The sequence below is a fragment of the Rattus norvegicus genome, chromosome 1, assembly GCF_021556685.1.
Source record: "Rattus norvegicus strain SHRSP/BbbUtx chromosome 1, alternate assembly SHRSP_T2T, whole genome shotgun sequence".
Lineage (NCBI taxonomy): Eukaryota > Metazoa > Chordata > Mammalia > Rodentia > Muridae > Rattus > Rattus norvegicus.
In genome coordinates this window covers 89,775,706-89,797,813 of record NC_141534.1, presented here as the reverse complement: position 1 = coordinate 89,797,813, position 22,108 = coordinate 89,775,706, and the positions used below count along the sequence as shown (strand labels likewise).

Here is a 22,108-nt window from a genome sequence, read left to right as displayed (position 1 = left end):
CGCCAGGAGAAGTTCTTTGCTGTGCCTCTCTCAATGAAGTGAAGGTCAGTGAAGTCAAAGACTCAAGACCAGTGAAGCCTTGCAAAACTAGCTATGCAAGCCCTCAGTCACTGTCCACTGGGTCCTATTTATACCCCCTCCAAACAGCATGTGCCCTCCTTCCCACGGGTCTTGCCTCAGCACGTGAGTCTCTGAGCAAAACTCACGCATCAGCTGACTTCACTCTGCCAATTGGCCTGAGTCTGGAGAAGCGTGGAGAAGCCACCAGAACACGACCAGAAGCAAGAGCGTTTCTCTCTGGAATCATGGCAAGCGACGACGAATAAACAACAGTAAGGTGAACCAATACCACCCAGCGTTGTCCACCTTTTGTTGGGTCCTTCTTAACATCGTCTGTCCTTTCACATGCCTGCTTCAGCGAAACCTTCTTTGACATACTGACTTTCCAAAGAAATCGTAAGTTCCCACTCCAGTCCCAGCTGAGGAGATAGGGAGCCATCGCATCCACTGTATTGGCTTAGGTCAGTTTTTAAGGCCAGGATTCTCTGTTTTTTTTTTTTTTTTTTTCTTTTCTTTTTTTCGGAGCTGGGGACCGAACCCAGGGCCTTGCGCTTCCTAGGCAAGCGCTCTACCACTGAGCTAAATGCCCAACCCCGGGTTCTCTGGTTTTGTAGGACTTCCTAGAGCTAGTACGGTGCAGATCACTTTTGAAACAGTTTACAGTCTACAGTTGATATCTAGATTGTATTTATTATCCAACTGGACGCAGACTAGGGACGGAAGAACACTTTTTTTTTTTTTTTTTTGAGATGAGATGAGGTCACCTTATATCAGCCTGACTGTCCTGGAACCTTCTCTGTAGACCAGGCTGACCTTGATCTCAGAAATCCTCCGGCATCTGCCTCCCCAGTGCTGGGATTAAAGACATGTGCCATCTTCCCCTCAACCTCCCACTCCCTACCCCCCACCCAAATAGTTATTGACCATTTTCCAAGTTATATATGCAGAATGTTTAGTAAGTTAAAATTACCCAGGTCAATGCTTTGTGTAGTAAGTTCTCTCTCTTTCTCTCTCTCTCTCTTCCTTTTCTTTTCTTTTTTTTTTTTGGTTCTTTTTTTTTTTTTTTTTTCGGAGCCGGGGACCGAACCCAGGGCCTTGCGCTTCCTAGGCAAGCGCTCTACCACTGAGCTAAATCCCCAACCCCTCTCTCTTCCTTTTCTTTTCTTTTTTTTCTGAGAGGATTTCTCTGTGTGACAGCCCTGGCTCTCCACTCTGAAGACCAGGTGGGCCTCAAATTCACTTCCACCTGCTTCTGCTGCCCTAGTGCTGGGATTAAAGGTGTGAATTACCACCCCAACATACCTGCCTTCCTGTACCCCTCACAAATAGTTACTGACCATTATCCAAGTTATCTATACAGTCTCTTGTATCTAGGTTATCTATACAGTCTCTTGTAAATTAAAATTATTCATGTATAGATTTTTAGTTATTACCATGTGTTGTAATTTTTTAAGCTGTTTTCTTTTCTTTTCTTTTTTTTTTTTTCCGGAGCTGAGGACCGAACCCAGGGCCTTGTGCTTGCTAGGCAAGCGCTCTACCGCTGAGCTAAATCCCCAACCCTCTTTTGTTTTTAAGATTTATTTATTTATTTTATGTATATGACCGCACTGCCACTGCCTTCAGACACACCAGAAGAGGGCATGGATTCCATTACAGATGGTTGTGAGCCACCATGTGGTTGCTGGGAATTGAACTCAGGACTTTTGGAAGAGCAGTCAGTGCTCTTAACCACTGAGCCATTTCTCCAGCCCCCTGATTTCTTTTTTGTCATGAAATCAGGAGGCTCATCTATATAGGACAGACAGGAAAAATTTAAATAATCATGCTTGAGTCTAGTGAAGCAGGAGCAGTAACAACTCTAGACCCAGCTTTTCTGAACAGCTTAAGACAAAACTTCTTATTCATATTAAATTCCTTTTAAATTGAATTTAGTGGCTGGGATTGGAGCAGAGCACCTGAGAACAGAGAGAACAGTCATTGTACGTGACCAAAGCAGGCCTCTTCATTTTCCCAATTTGCTTCCCCATCTCTTTTGGGCTATTGTTTTTCTTGGATGAGAAAACAGGGCAGTAGAGGCTCCACTCTCTGGGAGTTTGTAGGGGAACCACAAGTGGTGGAGTGGATTCTAGAGGCCAGCCTCTGCTGCCTGCTCATCTCCCTGCCAGCCTAGCTCTTCTGGCCCTTCCTGTCTGTCTGCCTGCCCTAGCAAGGCGTGCCCCTGCAAAGCCAGCACCTAGCAGCAGACTCAGGAAGGGAAAACAAAGTGTTCTTTGCCTGTCTTCCTGTTGATGCTGGGATGCTGGTGGTAGGAGAGCAGTGGCTGTGCGTGCATGCGTGCGTGCAAATGAAACCACAGAGCACAAAATATCCAAAAGATAAAGTCAGCAAAAACCAAAGCCGTGGTCAAAAGCAAGACATGTGGTGACGACTTTCATGCACTCATTTAGCTGGGCTGGCTGAGTTCCCTCACAGTCCTTAAACATCTAGGAACCAGGCAGGCAGAGAAAAACACACAGACCAAAACACAGGGAACCAAAAACCAGGCGCCAAAAAGTTTCCAGGAGTGCCATATCCTGCTGTCACCACGGTCAGGAGTTTGTGTTCCTCACCAGGTACTTCTCTGCCTCCCAGAGAGGATCCCACCACAAACAGTGTCAGATGGCATAGAATAGGGTTCTCAACCAGTGGGTCTCAACCGTGAGGAAGCACACATATTCCTGATGGTCTTAGGAACCCCCAACCGTAAGCTCATTCTCACTGCTAATTCTCACTGAAATTTCGGTTCGGGGAGTTATCTCAGCCCCTAAGACTATCAGGCATATGTGTTTTCTGACGTTCGCAGACCACAGGTTGAGAATCACTGATATAGAAGGGACTTACCCATGGAGGACTCCTCACACAGGTGCTTTCTTTTTAGTGTCGCAGGTCACTCCAACATTCTGCCAAACTGAAAGTGCACAGTCGTATATACAGGGTCTTCTACACATGTTGGGGTGGGATCGGGGGTCTAAGAGCAGATGCTTTCCATTGGCTTAATCTGAGATGTTAGGATTGCCTCATCTGCATGTGGAGGGGCTTCGGGTGTTACCCCTACATGACTAATTGTCATGGTCCTCTTCATAGGGTGCCATGGTCTGTGACAGGGATCCTGTCAGCAGTATGTGAACCGCCTACCGTCCCCAGGCCTGAGGGTTCCAGGGATTCTGAACCCACTCAACCTTACCAAGTCTCCTGGCACAGTCTACTGCCCCACAATATAACACACACACACACACACACACACACACACACACAACACAGAGAGAAACAGACAACACACACACATATCAGACAGAGACAGACAGACAGACACAGCACATATACCACACACGCGTGCACACACACACACACACACACACACACACACACTACACAGAGAGAAACAGACAACACACACATACCAGACAGAGACAAACACAGCACATATAACACACACACACACACACACACACACACACACACACACACACACAGATGTAGCCATGTTGAGTTCCAATGGACTGATGTGAACTCCCTTGTCAATAGTTAGAATATTGAAAATTATCTTGAGGCTATCTTTAGATTCCCCAATAACCCTTTTTGTCCATTTCTGAGAGTGACCTGCTATCCTTGTGACAAGTCGCTGAAACCTTTAAAATGTATCAAGGGACGCGTAGCTTCCACCATCGGGAAAGGTAAGGATGGCGTGAGTTCCTTCCCCTCTCTGTTGGAACCCGTCTACCTGATGTTTCCACTAATGTATTTGAGAATTATCTTGATTGATGACTTTCTCTGCCCTACTACAATAAACACTTCGCCAGTTGGTTGCCGCACTGGAACATGGTATTAGCGGAAATTTAAATCCGAGTTTCCAGGTCTTAGTCAGGCATATTTAGCCACGGGATAACCACGTTCAGTTCCCTGTGTTGTGAGAGCTGGGTTGTTTGGTTCTGATCGACACCACCCTTCTTCTGCCTGGCCTGGCCTCTCAGCGGCCTCCAGGATGTGACTGATGCAGGAAGAGCATCACTCACGTCCTGTCCCTCCTAACTGCAGCAGCAAAGAAAAGAAGGGAAAGACAAAAACAAAAACAAAAACAAAAACAAAACAAAAAAACATAAAAGCTCTGTCTCCAGGCCCCGGGCTAGAAGGAAAACCAGATCCCCCCAGCAGGAGTTCCTTACCTGGAAGCTTCTTATCCTTTGGGCTCTGGATTCAGTTGGCTCTGGGCAGTGCCACAGACAACACGACAACGGGGAACGCAGATATGGCTGAGGCTGTAGCACAGCTGGAAGCATCTGGACTGTCCTTATTAGCATTCCCCGTAACCAGTCCGCCATCAACCACGTGGTCATTGTGTGTCCTATGGGGTCCTTCCGCCTCTTGCCTCGTAGCCCATGAGGCGGATGGCCATCCCATGCTCTCGCCAGAGACAGCGGTCTGCATGATGGTGCGGTTGCTATGCCTCAGGTTGCAGGCGAACTGTGGTTCCTGTCCAGGAAGAACCCGAATGGACACCCAGGTCTGGTAGGTCCCGTCCCCACTGGGCAGGATGGTCCCAGGCCCAAAGACATCCTGCTGTACCGGCTTCCCGTCCCGAAGCCAGAGCAGGGTGGCCACACGGGAACTCAGATTAAAAGCCCGGCATGTCAGCGTGATCCTGCCCACGGGATAATTCCTGCAGGTCACAATCACCACTGGGGAACCTGGGAGAAGAGGAGAAAGAGCTGGTGAAAGGTAGGGTGTGGAGGGCAGAAACTACACAACTACACAACCACGCCGTGTGCCTGTGCCCCCCCCCAGACGATGTGCCAGTGGTGAGAGGACTGGGGAGTACAGCACGCAGTCCCAGTGATGCCTGATAACATGGAGTTATCAGGCCCCTATCTGCCAGGGGACGGCTAGAGGCCAGAAGATCAACCTTCCAGTAGATGGCTTGGTAGGGACAGTGGGCTTCTCCAGTCAACAGATGGCTGACAATCTGACTTCGTACCCCCAAAGCTTGTGTCATGCACTCCAGGAGACAGAGAGGTGCTGCCGGACTGCGGCTCTAATTCTTTGCCTCTTGGCTTGACCCTTGACCTTGCTCATGAGGACTTTTGACCGGTTCCCAGCATCTTCACTGCCTACCCTATCCCCATTTCAAGGGGGATTTCTTTCTTTCTTTCTTCTTCTTCTTTTTTTTTTTTTTTTGTTTTTTTTTTTTTTTGTTTTTGTTTTTTGTTTTTTTTTTGAAATCATGAGACTTAGCCAAGGAGCAACTTTGACCATCACCCTAACAGGGCCTTGTAGAGCTGTGCATACCTGGGATCCAAGCATTCAAGAGGTGAATGTGGGATCTTGAGTTCCAAGCCAGCCTTGTATCAAAAACGGAAAGCTTAACCTTTCTCGAACAAAGCAGAGGGGCTGGAGAGATGGCTCAGTGGTTAAGAGCACTGGCTGCTCTTCCAGAGGTCTGAGTTTAATTCCCAGCAACCACATGGTGGCTCATGGCTATCTACAATGGTATCTGATGCCCTCTTCTGGTGTGCATGAAGACAGAATACTCATATACATAAAATAAATAAATCTTAAACAAACAAACAAACAAACAAACAAACAAACAAACAAACGAACGAGCTGAGCTTCAGTTAAAGGACCCTGGCTATGGAACATGGGTAGCTTGCATTTGAATCTGTAGTCCAGGTCCACAACCGGATCCTTCTGTCTTGTCTTAACTCTGAGAAAACATCTTACCACCCAAGTCCAATTGTTCATAACTAACTGTGTCTCCTTCTGGGTTCAGAACATCCCTGAGAAAGAGGCTAATGGAGGGAGGGAGCCCCGTGTCAGTACCTGTATCCGGCAGAACATTACTCAAGGAAGCCAGGTGTCTCTGGAGCCGAGCAGGACATGTCTCATCCAAGAACGTCTTAACTAGGTCAGCTTTGGGTGCACGTGGCTCCTAGAACGTCTTCTTCTGCTGGGTGAAGGGCACATCCATTGTCCATGTGAGAGTCTTCTGGTCGAAGGTGAGGAGGTTCCGCCCTTCGTAGCCCAGGTGCCAGAAGCCTCTAGTGCTTCCGTTTCTTTGAAGCTCACAGTCCAGGGTTGCCTGAAGAGTGTATGGGCCTGGCACACCCAGGCAGGGACTTGTCACCTTCTTGTCCCTGGATCCCAGCTCCCTGAGACTCCAGCCTAGAAGGGACTATCCAGTGCTCTGCCCCATGGAAAGTGTTAGTGCTTTATTCAAGTCAGTCTGGCCGTGCCCTTCCCAGAATCATGGCTTAGTGATCACAGATGGGACCTGTGTAGCTCTGGTTCTCAACACTCACCTTTGTCATGGCCCTTCTGGTTTATCATATCAGCCATCATCTCCCTGAGTCTCTCCTCCTCCTTCGGCAGATTCTCAGCCTCTCTTGCACACGTCTCATCTCCCCCATGGCCCTTAATCCAGCATGCCCAGGGCTTTGCACTCCTCCTGTCTCCATTGTACCTCAGGAAGAGCTCATCGTCTACGTATATTAGGACCAGGAGCCTGGTCTGCTCAGAGCCCTCCAGAAAACAGGCTGTGACATCATAGCGCAGAGTGTGGGTTCCTGAGGGAGGAGGAGACAGGTGACATAGTTGACCGGTTGATAATTTCCGCAGTTAACTGCTTCTGCCTTGGGGCTGAACTCAGAGAACTGTACGGCTGTGGGTGTGAATGTGGGGTGCTTTGTTATAGCATGAAAGAGAGAAGGGGAGAAGTATTGTGAGCAGGAGATGAGGAAATTCAGGCCCCTTACCCAAGGGCTGGAGAGCATGAGGACATGGAAACAAACATGGGCTCTTCTCAGTCTTTTGAGACCGTGCATTTCATGTGATTACTGAGATGTGTGCTAACATCCGAAGAAGCAAAATACTCAGAGCTGTGGCCCTGCAACTTTGTTCCTAAGCCAAGAACCATAAATGCTGATAATCTGAAACTCATAGCAGTTAATGGAATCAGAGCCCATCCAAGGCGGGGTGGTGGTGGTGGTGGGGAGGTAATAAAATCCCTGCCAGTTATTTTGCAAGCTGGAATACAATAGTGTTCTGCTTGGGCTGGGGATGATGGTGCACGCCTTAAATCCTGGCACTCCTGGCACGTGGGAGACAGAGGTAGGGAGATCTCTGAGTTTGAGGCTAGTCTGGTCTACAGAGTGAGTTCTAGGACAGCCAGGGCTGCACGGAGAAACCCTGTTCAATAAAACAAAACAAACAAACAAAAGCAAGGAACAAAAGAGAGAAACAGAGTGGGGTGGGGGAGAATTTTCTGTTGAACACATTTCAGCAGGTCTTACGGGGTCGGAGGAATAGATTCCAAAGCTCTGGGTCTCAGAGCCCTCTAACTGCTAATGCCCCCCTAGCCTGGGGTTTACTGAATGCAGAGAGCTGTATCTCAAGCTACACCTGAGTTCTGAGGAATGGCGGATGGGCCAAGCTCTGGCAGCATGGGCTGGGGCTCAGCTGCCTTAGAGCTTTTTCTTTTTTCTTTCTGTTTGCTTGCTTTCCTTCAAAGTGGGAGTAACTCAATATAAATTGACCCATGGTCCCTTCGTGGGGAAAAATTAAAACAGGCCCAACTTCTAGTACAGGAACAATTGCAAGTAGGACACAAGTATATAGAGTTGGTATATTTTGTAATGTGGGGGAGGGGAGCTTTAGGGGGCCCATGCTGAGGTGCCTCCCTTCCCCCCCCAGGTATCAGGCATATGAAAAATGAAGTTTATTTGGGACATGGGAAATGGGCTTGGGGAAGGGAGTAACAGCAGAGAGAGAAAGGAGACAGAGAAGGACAGAAAGAGAAGAGAGAGAAAGAAGAGGAGAGGCCAGCCGGAAACAGGTGGGGGGAGAGAGAGGACAAGGAGAGAAAGAAAGAGAGGAGAGAGAGAGAAGGAAAGGGAGAGAGAGCTAGAGAGAGGGAGAGAGAAGAAAGAGGACAGGCAGGGTCCTTTTATATGTGAACCAGGTGCTGCCTGGCTGTTGCTAGGTAACTGTTGGACAGAGCCTAGAGGAAGTGCTAACAGCGCTGATTAAATTTCCTGGGGTACTGTGATGACGCTCTCCTCTCCTGCTCCTCTAATCAATACATAAATGCTTAACTCTCATGGTCGAGAAACTAAAATAGCAAAATTTGAAAATTTGGGCCATGTCAACTGGGCGTGCGACACCTTATCCCTTATCCTTCCTCCTCCTCACTGCCGACTGGGATTGCATATCGGCAAGGTAATGGTATAATAGAAGGTTATGCCTGTCATAATTCTCTGCAACTATCTGTACCTCCTCATTTACAAAAGGATTATGACGTAATAGTGATGGGAAGGACATGCTCTAAAGAAGTTACTGGCAAAGAACCTACGGAAATTATTGTGCTATTAAATAAAATGTGGGTGGATTATTTCTTCCATGAATGGAAAGAAAACGAGGAGGAGGAAGTGGAGGAGGAGGAGGAGGAGGAGGCAGTTCTAGGTATGGTGGAGGAGGAGAAGGTTTATTGTAGATTTGAGGGAGGGCACAGCTGGAGGCAGGGACATCTGTGCTAGTCTGACCCTGAGCCATGTGAAGAGAGGGGGAGAGAGAAGAGCCAGGAGGCCAAGAGGCCAAAATGATAAAAAGTAAAAACAAACAAACAAACCAAAAACCAAAAACCAAAAACCAAAAAAACAAAAAACAAACCACATAACCAAAATGGCTGGATATGGAAGAGTTGATGGGGGAAGGGCAGCCCCGCTCCTGGGTTGCAGAGTTCAGGGTATGGGGTGGGATATACCAGCAAGGAGGACCCTGTAACAGGTCAGGACTGAGGGATGCTGGGAGAACCCAATGGCCAGGCCCAGTTTGATATGTTAAATGTCATCTCAGCCGGTTACTTTAGAATTCTGAGAAAGCGGGACACTGCAGAGTGAGTTTGGCCTTTTCAGCAGCCGGCTGGCTCAGCCGCTGAAGGACTGGACAGCCAGGGGATTTTCAGAAGCTCTTTATTGTTACCCAAACGGCACTTTTATCAAACCTTGACCAAGCACTTCTCATCCCTAGACTTCCTGGTTTGCAAGGTATGTCTGGGGCTAAGTTATGCAATTGCTTTGTGCATCCTTGGGAAGAGCAACTCCATAAATCTCAGATAACAACCACTATTTACAAAAAGCTACTTACTTCAAAGCCTAGGTGCCATCAGTCCAGAATTCATGCCAGATACAATGGCTCTGCTAAAATTCTGCTACGTACCAGCTTAGCCTTTTCATTGATAATAAATGACGAGGCAACATAATCATCTTTCACTGACTCTGGGACATTATTGTTCCCAATGTCATGACCTATGTGTCCCAAGGAAGCTGGAATGCTGGCCAAGACTAGGAGAGAGAGGGAGGGGGAGGGGGAGGGGGGAAGGGGAGAGAGAGGGAAGGGTGAGGGAGAGGGAGAGGGAGGGGGAGGGGGAGAGGGAGAGAGAGAGGAAAGGTGAGAGGAAGAGTGAGAGGGAGAGGGAAGGGTGAGGGAGAGGGAGGGGGAGGGGGAGAGGGAAGGGTGAGGGAGAGGGAAGGGTGAGGGAGAGGGAGAGGGAGCGGGAGGGGGAGGGGGAGAGGGAGAGAGAGATGGAAGGTAAGAGGAAGAGTGAGAGAGAGGGAAGGGTGAGGGAGAGAGGGGGGAGAGGGAGAGGGAGAGGGAGGGGGAAGGGTGAGGGAGAGGGAGGGGGAAGGGTGAGGGAGAGGGAGAGGGAGAGGGAAGGTGGAGGAAGAGGGAGAGGTGAGAGGAAGAGTGAGAGGTGAGAGGAAGAGTGAGAGGTGAGAGGAAGAGTGAGAGTGAGAGGGGACAGGGAGGGAGAGGGTGAGTGAGAGGGAGAGGGGAGGGGAGGGGGAGGAAGAGGGAGCAGGGAGGAAGAATGAGAGGAAGAGGGGAGATCTGGCCACTTCACTCTTGCTGTCTAGCTCCCAGGGACCATCTAGAGCCAGGAAGTGCAGGCAGCTTTGAAGCAGTTTGTGAGCATGATCACCAGGGAGCAGGGGCGGGTCCCCCTCCCCTCCCCCTCGCCTGTGCGCCTGCTCGAGCCACTTTGGAGCCATCTGGGATGCAGATTCTGAGGGCTCCTGGAGCTGATGAGTTGCTGGAGCAGTCCGCAGTGGGTTTGAAATCTTCCAATACAGATAGACTAGGGACAGAGGTGAAGTTAGAGTTAGCAAACATTTTTAGCTTGTGCGAACACTTGAAACTTCCAGGCCCACGGTCCTAGTAGTGTGGGAGAGAAGTCTCAAAACCAGGGAAAAGAGTGGGATCCCATTCTTGAGAATAGGCAGTAAGTGGGGAAACTTAGACTGGTGGTTGCCTGGAGAAGGTTTGACCTGTGAGAGGAGGATCCCAGTTGACTTAAAAGGATTGTTTACAAAAAGAGATATAAGTTTTAGATGTGCTAATATCACCACTCTTTGTACTCTATACTGACATCTACATTGTAGAAAGAACTGCCGCCCCGTGCCTTTGACTTATAGTAAAAGCTTGGGAACCTGGAAATGATTTTGGGTTAAAACCATCTGCGAGTTTAGGTCCTTTCAGAGCTTGGTAGTGAGGGAGACTGCTTGTGTTTTTAGCAGAACTCCAGGCAGGACAGGGAGGCCTGATCAAATGAACTGCCAAGGTAGCTGTCGCCCTGGGGAAGGAGCTGTTGTTTGTTTGTTTTGCTATTGTTAAACTGACACAGTCAATACCATCAGGGGTCTGAGAAGGATAAACTACAGCAGAAAGTATAATCTAAATGGTCTACTTATCACTTTCAATGACAGAGATTCACCCCCTACCTGGATAGTTGTTCTAGGCGTTGGAATTCAGATCTGGAGCAAACCGCTCAGGTGCATTTTTATTTAACGTCACAGAGTGGACCTGGCCTACCTGGCCTCCAAGTTCTCCGGCATCCCTCAGTTCCTAGCCTGGCATACAGGCTCCCCCTCCCCCAAGCGGCTCTGCCCTACATAAACTATGTGGCCTTTCCTTCCTTCTTTCTTCTCTCTCCCTCTCTGCATTTTTCTTTCTCCCTGTGTGGGCACACTCTTTCTCTCTTTCTCCTCCTCCTCCCCTCTGTTTCCTTCTTCATGGTGACTTCTCTGGTCTTGTTGCTTAGGACCTGCCTGAGAGCTGCTTCCCAATAAGCCCGTCTTTATACATTCTAATCTGGCTTGAATTAAAGTCACGGCTGCATGGCATGGGAAACCTTTTTTTTTTTTTTTAAAGATTTATTCATTTATTATATATAAGTACACTGTAGCTGTCTTCAGACACACCAGAAGAGGGCATCGGATCTCTTTACAGATGGTAGTGAGCCACCATGTGGTTGCTGGGAATTGAACTCAGGACCTTTGGAAGAGCAGTCAGTGCTCTTAACCGCTGAGCTGTCTCTCCAGCCTGGGAAGCTTTTTTATTAAGCATTTTAAGTGCCATAGTCAGCAGATGGCTGACGAGTTTGAGGACCATTATCTATTAAGTATGTGTGAGCCAAACAAACTGTGTTTTAGTTACTTGCTTTAGGCTTAGCCTTGAAAACATATACAGGAGGCTAAACAAAGCTTGCCACTACGTGAATTACACAGCAGTTTACAAGACAGTAGCATTTTTGGTTGTTTTTTTTAGTTAAGGTTTCTATGTGTAGTCCTGTGCCACACCCACTCCAGTGGAGTCTGTCTGACACGAAGCTCTTGTGCTTCGTTTCTATCCAGAACAGAGGCGTGTGCCTGGAATGGCTCGGCCTCCTGGAGGGCCCTGGCCGTCTCCCTATAAATAGATGATGACTGGGGTCTATGCTTGCGGTGGAGGTGCCTTCTGTGTTCTAGCCTTGGTGATCTTAGCAACTTTAAGCCTGTCAACAATATCTGATTTTAAGAACATAGCAGTGTGGGAAGATGGTCATGGACCTTTAGATGTCTCAGGAGCTAAAACTTCAGAGACGGAAACGTCTCACACCATCATGATCCTGATAAACTCAATGGCTGCGATGAATTCAATTGCTGCACCCATTAGCTCCCAGTAAATAGGAGAGAGAGTAATTGCGGTTACTAACAACATGACTGTTCCAGAAAAGCCTTAATCCCGTTTTGAAAAAGTTTTGTTTAGCATGATTCAAAATAGTAACGATTTTTTTTAGAAAGATCATAGACAAGTTCCAACAAGTTGAACAAACTTATCAAGAGTTAACTATGGTTATAAAAGTTTCCTTATTAATCTGAGGGGCCATAAATATAGAGTTTAAATTTTATTAAAACAAAGGTAAGGGGCTAGGGAGATGTCTCAGTGGTTAAGAGCACTGACTGCTCTTCCAGAGGTCCTGAGTTCAAATCCCAGCAACCACATGGTGGCTCACAACCATCTGTAATGGGATCTGATGCCCTCTTCTGGTGTGTCTGAAGACAGCTACAGTGCACTCGTATACATGAAATAAATAAATCTTTAAAAAAACAAAACAAAACAAAAAACCCCACAAAGGTAAATGATGAATGCATACCTGGTGCCCACAAGTCTGGCAGTATAACTGCAGTTTTCTAAACTATTGTCTGCGGCTGAGAACTGTTTCCTAGACTGTATGTTCAGCTTTCCTCCTTTCAAGGGACATTTGGTGGGATAACGAATAAGAGCTGGATGACTGCCGATTATGATGGACCTGTCTAACTGCTTAAATCTATGCCAAGAAGTAAAGCTTTTTGCAGCAGCACACACCTCGAGTTTGTGTCTGTCACGCTGAATCTGTTCTCTACCTGAAATCCAAGCCTTGGTCCCTCTGCTGACACACTCCCCTGGGTGGTCTGCGGCAGTCCTGCCTGTCCTGGACTCACTCTGTAGACCAGGCTAGCCTCAAACTCACAAATAGATCTGCCTGCCTCTGCCTCCCGAGTGCTGGGGTTTAAAAAAATGTGCACCGCTGACTGCCCAGTTGTGAGTAGTTTTTTGAAGATGAGGATCTTACAGGTTTATCCCTGTTTGAGGCTTAAAAGTGTGAATCCACGATTTAATCGAAGATGCTTGAGCTTTAAAATAAAACTTTAGGGCTGGAGAGATGGCTCAGTGGTTAAGAGCACCGACTGCTCTTCCAGAGGTCCTGAGTTCAAATCCCAGCAACCACATGGTGGCTCACAACCATCCGTAATGGGATCTGATGTCCCCTTCTGGTGTGTCTGAAGACAGTTACAGTGTACTCATATACAAAATAAATAAATAAATCTTTAAAAAAAAAATAAAATAAAACTTTAAACCACAAGTGCAATCCATAGGTAGACTAGGAACTTTCCTGATCTTTTTTTATTGTGTGCCAGGATAGAATTTCACAGTTCTTGTATGACTCAATGTAGCTGCTCTGGGCTACTTTGTGGGTTCTTCTTTTCCCCACCCTTTATCCCCAGGTTTTGCCTCCTAAAGCTAGGTAGGAGAGAACAAGGTTAGAGGGGAGGGAGGAAAGTCCCTGAATGTAGTTTGTTTCCTTTTGTTTCTTCTGTGATCATAGTTACTCACAAACTACAAACTACAGCCAACTCCAGCTCCCTCCCCGGGCACCTCCCATTTATGTACCCTCTCAAAAGCTCCCAGAATTCCAAGCATCTGCAGCTGGCAAAACCACACCTCTGCCGAGCAGGAGGCAAATCATGGTCAGCTGCGGCAAACAGCCTGAAGCAGCTTCACATTCCTACTCCTGGATTAAAACGAAAGCATGCAATGTTTCTGTGTTTTTTTTTTTTAAAAAGAAAAAAGAAACAAAACTTCCAGAATTTTCAAAAATATCACCACATTCCCCTTGCTTCTGTTTTAAGCCATTAATTGTGCTGAGTGTATCGGGAAATTATAAACAAAGACATTTTCAATGAAATAAAGGCTTTTGTGTCAGTGCCCAAGGTTTTCAGGAGATCTCTCCTGCTCAGTTCTAATTTTTATCAGTTTTGGTGTATCCACAGGTTTTCATTTCCTGTGGAAATAGAAACAAATCTGCATTCCCAATGTAAAACTTTTGCTGGCTTCCATTCTGATGTTGATATATCCTTATAATATATGCTGATTTAATTACACAGTTTTTCTTCCTTTTTTAAGATTTATTTTATGTATTTGAGTACATTGTCACTGTCTTCAGACACAGCAGAAGAGGGCATCGGATCCCATGATAGATGGTTGTGAGCCACCATGTGGTTGCTGGGAATTGAACTCAGGACCTCTGGAGGAGCAGCCAGTGCTCTTAACCACTGAGTCATCTCTCCAGCCCTACACAGTTTTTTCCATAACCCAGTGTCTCTCAGCTGCTGTCGTTCCTTTCTTATTAAGGTTCAGAAAGTTAACAGAGTACCATTTAATCTATCCCTGGGACTCTTTATTCTTTCCTTTCGTTTTATAAGCATTTCTTTTAAGGTGGGATTACATTTTCCTACAACTGCTTGTCCTGTAGGATTGTGCAGCATACCTGCAATGTGCTTTACAGTATGCAGAGTTGCCTCATCTTACTGGAGACGAACGCAGGGGCATTGCCAGCCTTAGTTTGTGCGTGCGTCCCCACAATAGCCATTACTTCTAGGAACTGTGCCTACAACTTGGAGGCAGAGACTTCCCCCCCTGCCACTTTCATCATGCCCACCTCAGCCATCATTACTTGAGGACGTGGCTCCTGATGCACCGGATGGACGCCAGTCCTATGTTACGTCACCATTTGCTATTCTGTACCCAGAGGATAGAAACATTACTAAAAACGAGCATATGCATATAACGTTTCCTGTGAAAAATGCTATATGACCAGCTACATACATTCCACCGTGAGCCCTAAGGTTTTCCTCATTGTATGTCAGCCACCTTATGTTTTGCTGCCTGTTAATCTTTCACAGTCTTGGTAGGAGAGTTCTGCTATGGATGCACTGGAATGGGTTGCTAATGCTCTCTCGAGGTCAAAGAGATTTATTGCTGCACTCATTCTAGGCGCTGGGATCTACGTAAGCCCCGGTTGTCGCTTTGGTACGACAGGTGCACACTGTTCACCATATAAATTATCTCAACATATTTTCTTAGCACTGATCCCACAGAAAAAGATCCATACAGGTTTGACAGACAGAACTAATGTTTTACAGGAAGCCATTGTTTACATGGAGACTCAGATTCTGAATATTAAGGCACACTTAACCACCCTGTGCCATGCCAATTATAAATGGATTTGTGTTATTCCTCTGTCCTGTAATAGGTCAGAGAGGTCCCGAGATCAAGTCCATGCACATCTGAGAGCTGTTTGGAAACTCTGCATTCTCAGGTTACTCATTCTAGGCTGCAGAAGAAGTGGCTAGTTACTTTTCTTTTTTTTTCTTCTTCTTCTTTTTCCTTTTTTTCGGAGCTGGGGACCGAACCCAGGGCCTTGCGCTTTCTGGGCAAGCGCTCTGCCACTGAGCTAAATCCCCAACCCCTACTTTTCTAATTCAGTTAGAACATTTGTTTAAAAAGTTCCTTATGGAGTTTCCTTTTAAATTTAGGAATTATTATAGGGCTAATTGTTTTGTTTCCTGTAGGGGCTGATTGTGATGCTAAGTCCTTTTATCCAATTGTTTGTTTTTATTTAAGATTTATTTATTTATTACATATAAGTACACTGTAGCTGTCTTCAGACACACCAGAAGAGGGCATCAGATCTCATTACAGATGGTCGTGAGCCACCATGTGGTTGCTGGGATTTGAACTCAGGTCCTCTGGAAGAACAGCCAGTGCTCTTATCCGCTGAGCCATCTCTCCAGCCCACCCAGTTGGTTTTTGATCTATCAGTAAAGATGCCAGGGGCAAATCGTTGGGCGGAAGGAAAGAGGCCAGACTTCCAGGTTCCCACTAGAGTAGGCTAGGAGATGCAGGGGAAGAAGAGATTTTTACCGTGCTTTAGAGGGAGAAAAGGCCACCAGCCATGTGAGATCCACGGTGGAGTGGTCATCAGTCACGTCCCCAACTGGGCTGGAGTAGAAACTAAAGCTGAGGGCAGATTTAGGGCGTTGAGCTAAGAGTATTTGGAGGGGCAATGCTAACAGTGGGAGATTAGAAGCGCCCAGCAATTGAGCCAAGAAGGCAGGTTGAAAATAAGCTAATGGGTGTGTGTCTTTCATTTGCATTGTGTCTGAGTTCTGGATCTTGTGATTTAGGGATGTGGTCACAGGTTTCAGTGGACACCAGGAAAAGACAGGGTTATGAATAATTCTGAGTACAAGAATAGTGAAGGGAGTGGTTCTGCTGCTAAGGTATTGCTCCCCAATTGGTTCTTGATTTGTCAGTAAAGAAAGCCAGGGGCCAATTGCTTGGTGGAAGGTACAGGCAGGACTTCTGGGTCCCAGGAGAGAAAGGCAGATGCAAGGAAGGAGAGAGAGGAGCTTTCTGTTATGCTTTGGAGGAAAAAAAAGCCAGCTGCCATGTGAGGTCTCAGAAGGAGCTACAGGCAGGTGGCCATAGGCTGGCATGTTTGGCAGGGGCTAGGTGGGACTAGCCACTGAAGTTTCGGGCAAGTGGAGAGACAGAGATAATAAGTTGGTAAGGGCACCCTTTTCCGGGTGGGAGAGAGTTAGTCATTGTGACTTGAAGGCAAGTTGTAAAGTAACAAACTGAGTGTGTTGTATCTTTTATCCACAGATTCAGAGAAGCTGTAAGGGGGCTGGTGAGCCTTGTCACCTCTCATTACCAAAGGCAGGTGTATCACAAAAGGGGAGTCAGGTAGGGGCTCCAGAGTGAGCTTAGAAAATGCTCAGAACTTAAAAGGCAGTAGCTTAAAACTACCCACCACAGAATGGAGAAGAGCTGATTAGCCAGCTCAGCTGAACAGGACTTCAAAAGTAGGAGGTAAGAGATGATCTGTTTCTCGGTAAATACAAACTGTCATCAGCTCAGCATAGGAAACACTTGCTACTATAGACTGGCTTGCTTAAACTTTGTTAATCAATGACAAAAGAATGATTGCTTTGGGGCTACAATGAACTGGTGGAGAAATAGATGGGAAATGTTTAGTGAGGTATGAGTTTCAAAGAAAGAATACATTATAGATAATTCTGTTGTAACTTTATTTCGTATAATGATTTTAATTTGTTTTTGAAGAATATATTCTTGGTGTGATTGTTTTTGGAGACTACGTAGCTTGTGGCTATGAGGTAACCTTTTTCTTCTGTAGAGAATTTTTGCCTAAAGTGGTATGTTTACCCACACAGTGTGTGTGTGTGTGTGTGTGTGTGTGTGTCTGTGTCTGTGTCTGTGTGTGTGTGTCTGTGTTCCCAACTTTTCACAAACCCCAGAGAATAAACTTTTTTTTTTTTTTTTTTTTTTTGCTGGCCCTGGAGAATAAACTACAGAATCAGAGGAAATTAAAAAACCATCAGATCCTATTATAGTAACCTGGGCTGGCATTTTTGTTCTCTTAGGGTCTGTATGACATCTGTCCAGGATCTTCTGGCTTTCATAGTCTCTGGCGAAAAGTCTGGTGTGATTCTGATAGGTCTGCCTTTATATGTTACTTGACCTTTTTCCCTTACTGCTTTTAATATTCTTTCTTTATTTTGTGCATTTGGTGTTTTGACTATTATGTGACTGGAGGAGTTTCTTTTCTGGTCCAATCGATTTGGAGTTCTGTAGGCTTCTTGTATGCTTATGGGCATCTCTTTCTTTAGGTTAGGGAAGTTTTCTTCTATGATTTTGTTGAAGATATTTACTGGTCCTTTGAGCTGGGAGCCTTCACTCTCTTCTATACCTATTATCCTTAGGTTTGATTTTCTCATTGAGTCCTGATTTCCTGTATGTTTTGGACCAGTAGCTTTTTCTGTTTTACATTATCTTTGACAGTTGTGTCGATGATTTCTATGGAATCTTCTGCTCCCGAGAGTCTCTCTTCTATCTCTTGTATTCTGTTGGTGATGCTTGTATCTACAGCTCCTTGTCTCTTCTTTTGGTTTTCTATATCCAGGGTTGTCTCCATGTGTTCTTTCTTGATTGCTTCTATTTCCATTTTTAATTCCTTCAACTGTTTGATTGTGTTTTCCTGGAATTCTTTCAGGGATTTTTGTGATTCCTCTCTATAGGCTTCTACTTGTTTATTAATGTTTTCCTGTGTTTCTCTAAGGGAGTTCTTCACGTCTTTCTTGAAGTCCTCCAGCATCATGATCAAATATGATTTTAAATCTAGATCTTGCTTTTCTGGTGTGTTTGGATATTCAGTGTCTGCTTTGGTGGGAGAATTGGGCTCCGATGATGCCATGTAGTCTTGGTTTCTGTTGCTCGGGTTCCTGCGCTTGCCTCTCGCCATCAGATTGTCTCTGGTGTTACTTTGTTCTGCTATTTCTGACAGTGGCTAGACCGTCTTATAGGCCTGTGTGTTAGGAGTGCTGTAGACCTGTTTTCCTGTTTTCTTTCAGCCAGTTATGGGAACAGAGTGTTCTGCTTTTGGGCGTGTAGTGTTTCCTGTCTACAGGTCTTCAGCTGTTCCTGTGGGTCTGTGTCCTGAGTTCACCAGGCAGGTCGCTTGGAGCAGAAAAGTTGGTCTTACCTGTGGTCCTGAGGCTCAAGTTTGCTCGTGGGTGTGAGAGATGGTATCTTAAGGCAGATAAAAAAATTAAAAATTCCAGGGCAGGAGCAAAGCCTATCCAGATGTTTATCAGGTGCAGGAGCTTCAACAACTCTAACAAACATTTACCCCAAAGGGACAAAGCAGTTTGGGAACAATGAGGACGACCTGACCTTCCTCCGGCCTCAATAGCCCTGCTCCAGGAACTAGTTGACCATAAAACACTATCATGAGGACAATCCTGTGACTTTGAGAGTTTCCCCTTGTGACATTTTTGGTATTTCCTTCTGACATCCTCCCATCTCCTGGAGCTTGTGACTTCTTCCTTTAAAAAAGCCCTTCTCCCAGCCACTCGGGGTCGACACCTCTATCTCCTGCGTGGGATACGTGTAGGCCTGGAGATCTCCGTAATAGATCTCCGTAATAAACCTCACCTTTGCGTATTACATCCAAAATGGTCTCTCTGTGTCTGGGGTCCGCGATTTCCCGAGACTTGAGTAAGGGTCTCTCTTCGGGGATCTTTCAGGTGTTGCTTTTGAGCTCTCCCTGAGGGCTGCAACCAGGAGGACCTGTGCCGCCTTTTCCGGGAGCCCCCCTGCACCGGGGTCCCAGATGGCGTTAGGTGTTTTCCTCTGGAGTCAGAAATGTGGGCAGAGTGTACTCTCTTCTCCACTGCACACTTTCTTACACTTAAGTCATATTGTCCTGCCATGGCTTCTCTCTAGAATATCTATTTTTAATCTATATTTTAAACGAGAGTTGAATCCAAGTTACATATGTAGTATATTCTAAATAAGAGTTGAATCCCATATATAATGAATTGTAGCAAATTAATGTTATCCATGTATAGATTTTGATGTGAAGCCCTTTGTTATAAGCTTTTAAAAAATTTTTGGTTGTGAGTCTAGCCTTTAATGGCTGAGCCATCTCTCCAGTCCTATTGTAAGTTTTTAAAAAAGATTTATTTATTTTATGTGTATGAGTGCACTGTCCTTCTCTTTAGACACCACCAGAAGAGGGCATTGGACCCCATTACAGATGGTTGTGAGCCACCATGTGGTTGCTGGGAATTGAACTCAGGACCTCTGGAAGAGCAGTCAGTGCTCTTAACCACTGGACCATCTCGCCAGTCCCCTTTGCTATAAGTTTTAAGCCTAATTTTTGCTACAGATTTTATAGATTTTTTTTTAAAAAATCATATCCAATGGATTTACAAATTCCGAGATAGAGCTTAGAGTACAGTCTTACAAGTGTTTTAAGTCTGGGAAGTAAGAGAACCCTTTAGCGATATGAGACCTTTGAAATTGTAGAGCAGAGAAAATTTAGATAGAAGCGATTTTGGGGTCATTGTGTAATGGTGAGGTTTGTTACCATATGAGAGAATTTGAAAAATCAAGCATGCCAATCTTGGGCCATTGATCTGTCAAAAGCAAGCAGCCAGATGATAGGGAGCTGGCTTAGTGAATAAGAATGCTTTGAGGAGCTGAGATTGGCAGCCCTGAAAAACTCACTGGTCAGTCTGCTGGAACCATGAGCATCTGCATTAGCCAGAGACCCTATCTCAGGGTAACAGAAGATCTTTGCTGTTTGTCCCTTGCATACACACACACACACACACACACACACACACACACACGTATGCATGCACACACACTTGCACACGCACACCCCCTCCCACAAGAACACACACAATTTCCCATTGAGAAAATTAATTCTAGGTAGCCAGGCAGAGCTCCAAGGCCAGCCTGGTGTACACAGCAAGTTCCAGGATAGCCAAGGCTACATAGTGAGACCATTTGCCTCAAACAATAAGAGACAACAACAATAAAAATAATTATCCCTAACATTAAAAGACAATCTTCTACAACTATCCCCGGAATCAAGGACCGGAGGGGAAATTCTCACACTTGCCTAGATTGTTCCCCTCCGCATACCCTCCCGGACACTCTCCACAGTTTGGCCCCTCCCACTCTTAACCGCTTAAGAGACTCGGTTTTCTATCCAGGCCTCTGCCCATGGAGACACTCACCAACTTCCCGGGTGTATCTTCAGGGCAGGGACACTAAAAGCCCCATTTCCCCCACACTCCCCCACGCATAAGGCATTTTCTGCAACCTTCGCTAGCTGCAGGCATTCTACTTTCTCCATAGAAGACCACCCACTGAGCTCTAGCAAAGGGCTTCCAGTTCGTTCTTGCAGGGGCTTCCTGATTTCACGATACCACGGTATCACAATAGTCCTATGCCCTCCAGCTGACAATAAAGCCTCCCCATGTGACCCCATGCCCACTTAAGCCAGCCAGAGGTATGTTTTACAAAAGCTGCTCAACTGGCTAAGCCTCTCGCCAGTTTCAGTTTCTGCGGCTCCGGCTCCATTCTTTGCCTCTCCCTCCTGTACCCATTCGCTCTGACCCAACCTTACAGGGGCTGAGGCGCATACTTTACATACCAAAGCAGATCTGATCTAGGTCTCCCGGTGCCCCCTCAGTCCCTACCTAGCTCAGGGGCTGGTCCCCCCCCCCCCCCCCGCTCCCCCTCAGAGGTTTTTTTCCTTTATTTTTTTTTTTTTGGTTCTTTTTTTTTTTTTTTTTTTTTTTTTTTTTTTCCGGAGCTGGGGACCGAACCCAGGGCCTTGCGCTTCCTAGGCAAGCGCTCTACCACTGAGCTAAATCCCCAACCCCGTTTTTTTCCTTTATAATCCAGACTTCTCTGATCTCTCTTCTCTCCCTCTCTCTATGCGTATACTTTCTCTCTTTTTCTTCCCCCTTTCGTGTGCCTCCCTCCTCATTGTGATCTCCTTGGCTTGGTTCCTTGGGATAACTTTTGTCCAATATACTCTAAATCTGACTCATTTGACCGGCAGAGAAATAATTTATGGCTCACCCCTCCCCTCCTTAAAGGGATGGTCCCCATCCTGCCCAGAGCTTACCCTGGCTCCTGGATCCCTGTGACTCTGTCAGGAGCAGCGCTAAGATCAACAGTAGGACTGCTGGTCCTGCTGTTCCAGAACTGGCTTCCATTTTCCTCCTTTGTGTGGGCACATACTTCTTTTCAGGGCCCCGCCCACTAGCTAAGTATGACACAGGGCCTCTGACACAGTCTGGGGGTGAATGGTAGAAGTTTTTTTCTTTTTTCTTTTTTTTTCCGGAGCTGGGGACCGAACCCAGGGCCTTGCGCATGCTAGGCAAGCGCTCTACCACTGAGCTAAATCCCCAACCCCGAATGGTAGAAGTTTTAAAGTTGCCCTCCTAGACACAAAGTTTAGAGCAGAAGAAAAAAACAAAACAAAACAAAACAAAACAAAACAAAACAGGTTAGGCCCCAGAATTGTATGTTCCAAGAAGCCTCTCCTCGGGCTATAGAATGGGTAATTACATTGGCCGACTCAACAGCTTTCTCCCAGAAACTAGCTGACCATAAATCTTAGAGAACAATCTGAGAAGCAGGAGACAGCTTCTCCTAGGAAACAAGCTTGAAAAACAGAGAGCTTTTCCTTGTGATTTTTCACTGTTATTCT

At 46.3% G+C, this 22,108-nt stretch overlaps 1 pseudogene across 1 annotated transcript; it reads right to left on the bottom strand.

The window, feature by feature from the left end:
• Positions 1–1,545: 1,545 nt before the first annotated feature.
• Positions 1,546–21,638, bottom strand: Mill2 (MHC I like leukocyte 2; annotated as a pseudogene). Its single transcript, NR_190833.1, is given in 5 exon segments — positions 1,546–3,007; positions 4,263–4,784; positions 5,914–6,189; positions 6,393–6,656; positions 21,521–21,638. The product of NR_190833.1 is annotated as an MHC I like leukocyte 2, transcript variant 1, non-coding (transcript).
• Positions 21,639–22,108: the final 470 nt, after the last annotated feature.